Raw genomic sequence first — 4985 nt, forward strand, 5'->3', positions numbered from 1 at the left:
AAATATTGAAAGAAATTGCAAAATAATATGAATATTTATTTGCTTTAGGTTTGATTGCTCTAGTAGTAGTTTGTTCAGAATAAGAATAGCAGCAGTCACTTAAATATGTGTAAGTGAAAGAAAAAGATAATTTTATTATAAAATATACTATTCAGCAATTGCTAGGATAGAATATGAAATGAGACTTAGCTTATGTAAAAATTGTAATTGTAAACATGGGAAAGCAATAATAAAAATTAGAAGTATAAATAATACTTAAGAAATAAGAGATATGCTTGCTTCAGCAACACATATACTAAGATTGGAATGATTCACAGAAAGTCAGCATGGCCCCTGTGGAAGGATGACATGACAATTTATGAAGCGTTCCATATGTTTATAGGCATGTACCTCACCTGAAAAGCACACTAGAGCTGACTCTGTGGTCAGGGACAAAGGTGAGCCATGCCTGAGGGCATGAGAGCAAGAGAGTTGACCCCATCGCCCCCTTGTTTGCCATGTGGTGGCATGGGTGAGGGAAAGATGCCCTTCCCCGCATCACCCATTATCACCTGTGGAAGTTGAGAGAGCTGGCCCTGTGGTCACAAGAGTAGGAGAGCTAGCCCTGACCCTCACCAACTGCAGTGCATAAGAAAGCAATCTCTGCTTCCCATCTGGGCAGCACAGTAGAGCTGACTCTGTTGTCTGGGGCACAGGCGAGTCAGCCCTGAGGGTGTAAGAGGAGACGTGACACCCCCCCCCCCCATTTCATATGCACCCTATTGCACCCAATGGTAATTGGGAGAGAGAGAGATCCCTGCAACTTTCCTGGGCAAAACAGTAGAGCTGGCCCTGGTGATATGAGTGAGGGGCACCCAGATCTGAGGAACTGAGAGTAGGAGAACTGACATGGTTCCTTGCTCTAGATTGCATTGGGTAAGCTAGAGGGGGCAGTGCTGAAAAGCTCATCAGGGTAGTGATGATGAGGGAAAGCGAGCGAGCTAACCAACCCAGGTATCACCCAGTCCCAGAACCAGATCTATGAGTTGGCCCACTGCAACATCCATCAAATCTATGAACTGTTGGGGCAAGAGAAGGGGACTAATCTACAAATCCAAAACAGCAGGATCTCCATGACACAGGACAACAACAGGATTTCCACGAGGATTCCCACTGAGAGCCCTTTATTGGTGGTGTAGTGGAAACCAGAGGCTTTGAACCTGACCAATGACTCATAGCAATGAACACTTGCAATTAAAGATGTATAGACTAAGGGGTAAACTCTGTGATCAGACCACACTTCAAGACAAGAATCTTCTTCCTTTGCTTTTATTTTTGTTTGGGTTCTTTGTTTTTTTTGTTGTTGTTGTTTTTGGTTTTCCTTTTAAATCTGGTTTTGTTTTGAGGGGAAGTTGCAAGGGTAGAGTTTCGATGGGAGGGGACAGGGACATCAGTAGGATCAGTAATAAAAGTACTGTAAATACTTTTATTTATTAAATACAAGTAAAAAAAGAAATAAGACAATTGAATCACATTGAATGCCCAGTTAAAAACATAAAAAGACAAAAAGGGAAAGTTGAGAATAAGAATAAAAAACAGTTAAAAACAGAAAGCAGCAGCAGTTGCATATAACTCAACACTGTAAATACTGATATAAGAATATAAGTTCATCATTCCATGATAACTGAATGCAGGTAACAGACATGGGTTTTGAAAGAGATTTTAAAGCTAATTTTTTTGCTAGTTCCAAATTTTTCTTTTTTAAAAAATATTTTTATTTTATAATTAATTTAATTTTACATATTAGCCATGGATTCCCCTGTCCTCCATCCTCCCACTGCCAGGCTCCCCCCCCCCAAATCCACCCCTCATTCCCACCTCCTCCAAGGCAAGGTATCACCTGGGGAGTCAGCCCAGCCTGGTAGATTCAGTTGAGGCAGGTCCAGTCCCCTTCTCTCTACACCAAGGCTGAGCAAAGTGTCTCAGCATAGGCCCTAGGTTCCAAAAAGCTAGCTCATGCACCAAGGACAGGTCCCTGCTCCACTGCCTGGGGGCCTCCTAAACAGTTCAAGCTAATCAACTGTGTCACTTATCCAGAGGGTCTGATCCAGTTCCATGGGGGCTCCTCAGCTATTGGTTCATAGTTCATGTGTTTCCACTAGTTTGGCTATTTGTCCTTGTGCTTTCTCCAATCTTGGTCTCAACAATTCTCACTCATACAATCCCTCCTTTTTCTCACCAATTGGATTCCTGGAGCTCTACCTGGGGCCTGGTCGTGGATCTTTGCATCGGGTTCCCTCAGTCATTGGATGAGATTTCTAGCACGACAGTTAGGGTGTTTGGCCATCCTATCACCAGAGTAGGTCAGTTCGGGCTTTCTCTAGACCATTGCCAGTAGTCTATTGTGGAGGATTCTGTGGACCTCTCTAGCACTTTACTTCTTCCTATTCTCATGTGGTCTTCATTTATCATGGTCTCTTATTCCTTGTTCTCCCTCTCTGTTCTTGATCAAGCTGGGATCTCCTGCTATCCTAAGCTCTCTTTCCCTGGAAACTTGAGTGAGTAGAAAATTTCTTAATAAAGAAAAAAAAAAAGATGAACTCTGTCAATGCAATACACCATATAAACAAACTGAAAGAAAAAAAAAAACATGATCATCTCACTAGATGGATAGGCAAGATTAACATAGTAAAAACAGCAATCTTACCAAAAGCAAGCTACAGATTCAATGCAATCCTCATCAAAATACCAACACAATTTTTCACAGACCTGGAAAGAACAATACTCAACTTCATATGGAAAAACAAAAAAACCCAGGATAGCCAAAAGAATCCTGTACAATAAAACAACCTCTGGAGGCATCATTATCCCTGACTTCAAGCTCTACTATAGAGCTACAGTAATAAAAACAGCTTGGTACTTGTATAAAAGCCAACATGTGGACCAATGGAACCGGACTGAAGACCCTGACATTAATCCGCACACCTATGAACATATGGCTTTTGACAAAGAAGCCAAAACTCTACAGTGGAAAAAAGAAAGCATGTTCCAAATTTTTCATGGATTACTTTTTTTAATTTTGATGGTGGATATGTGCATAAAAATATATTCCATAGTAAAAATGTAAAATCTAATAGGAAGCTACAAGCTACCATTCCAAATGGTGATTCTAACTATATATATGTTCATTGAGATTTACAGATTTGAGTTGGTGTATTTCAGTACTCGATAATTTTTTGTATGGTTTTTATAATAAAGTTTATTTTTAAAAGTTTAAGATACATAAGAGAAATGAATTCAGTAGACAAAAAAAAAACCTACTTTAAATATATAGCTCACTAGTAGAGCACTTTCCTACATGTACAAAGATTTATTCCCATCTTCAGTACTGCAAACATAAAATAAAATAAAAAAGAATTTAAAAAATACTAGTAACCTATATGCATGTATGAGAATCCTACTTTAAATACAAAGATTTTTGTATATTAAAAGTTAAAAGCAAACTCTAGGAATAGCATCCCGCTCAGGAATAGTTGGCCAACATAAAACTGATTCCATGCTTTGTTGTTGTTGTTGTTTGGGTTAGGTGTTTTTATTTGTTTGTTTGTTTAAAGAGAGAGAAAGAGAGAGAGAGAGAGAGAGAGAGAGAGAGAGAGAGAGAGAGAGAGAGAGAGAGATAACATGAAGTTGAATTTGTAGAGAAAGGATCTGGAAAGATTTAGGAGCAGAAAAAAATATGTTCAAAATATATGAAAATTTTAAAAATAAAACTACATTATAATTAAAAATGTTAAAAGCAAATGGATAAGGAGATGTATAATACAGTGACAGTAATCAAAAGCAAGTGAAATAATACTATGTACATATATCAAATTAATGATAGTAGGTTCTCTTCTAGGGCCAATACTCTGTCTAGCCACAAGTTTCAGGCCCCGAATGTTTCATCTTATGCAGTGATCCTCAGATCCAATTAGAAAGTTGTTGATCATTTCTCTTGACCCCACTATTACCTAACTAGAAATAGCTTGCCAGGTTGGTCATTATGGTAGCTCTTAGGAATCACAGCTGGACAATAATGATGATTCCTTATTTCCTCCAGAATTGTGCAAAACACATTCTAGTACTAGAAATATCTGGACAGTAGGAATGATGTTTTCAGGTCAAAGCAGCTTGTTAACTGTGTTCTACAACTCAAGTATATATGTAATGTCTTCAGCAATAGGGTTTTAACATCAAATTCTGGAGTTTGGGGGTCCTAGGAGGCCTCATTGGCCAAAAGCTCCAAAAGAAGTAACACATTCTTGGCATTATATTGTCTGTGTAAATGAATTTTATTTTTAATATTTCATATTTAAATGTCATTTTGCATTATTTTTTCATATTTAGCTTTTTGGTTAGAACTATATCCTCTAGGATCATCAATATTTCTACATACATATTTCTACATATAGCATTTAAGAAAGCTAAGTAGTATACTGTTATGTACACATACATAAACATAAAATTTTCAAACTCCCAATGACACTTTTTGACTGCAAAAAAGAATCCAAATATTTGAGTAGATACAAAAAGATACTAACAAATCAAATCAAAGAGCCAAAGTACATAAAAGTAAACAGAATCACATTTAAGTACAGACAAAGACTCAGAACAATTTTTTTTCAAAGCACTCATAGAAAACAACTAACATAAATGAAAACACTCATCATTCTGGAAATAGACATCAAAACCACAATGTGATATTGCTTCATTTCACTTAGAATGACCATTCTAAAAATATACAAAACACATGTTCAGACCAAAATGTGCAGAAAGGAATACTATTTCATTATATTGTTAAAAATATAAATTAGTATACCATGGAGAATAATATGATTGTTCCTAAGACTATTGGAAATCCTATGCCCTCTGCTTACCAAAGCAAAACTGTTTCTATTTGGTACCAAAAGATTTCATTGTGCAGTTTTGAAGTGTTATAATTTGATTAAATATACTTGCTACAATAT

At 37.1% G+C, this 4985-nt stretch overlaps 1 non-coding gene across 1 annotated transcript; it reads left to right on the forward strand.

Moving 5' to 3' along the window:
• Window positions 1–273: 273 nt before the first annotated feature.
• LOC121825897 (U6 spliceosomal RNA) lies at window positions 274–378 on the forward strand. Its single transcript, XR_006068269.1, has one exon. It is a non-coding gene; the product is annotated as a U6 spliceosomal RNA (small nuclear RNA).
• The last annotated feature ends 4607 nt before the right edge of the window (window positions 379–4985 follow it).

The sequence above is a fragment of the Peromyscus maniculatus genome, chromosome X (genome assembly GCF_049852395.1).
Source record: "Peromyscus maniculatus bairdii isolate BWxNUB_F1_BW_parent chromosome X, HU_Pman_BW_mat_3.1, whole genome shotgun sequence".
In the NCBI taxonomy this organism is placed as follows: domain Eukaryota; kingdom Metazoa; phylum Chordata; class Mammalia; order Rodentia; family Cricetidae; genus Peromyscus; species Peromyscus maniculatus.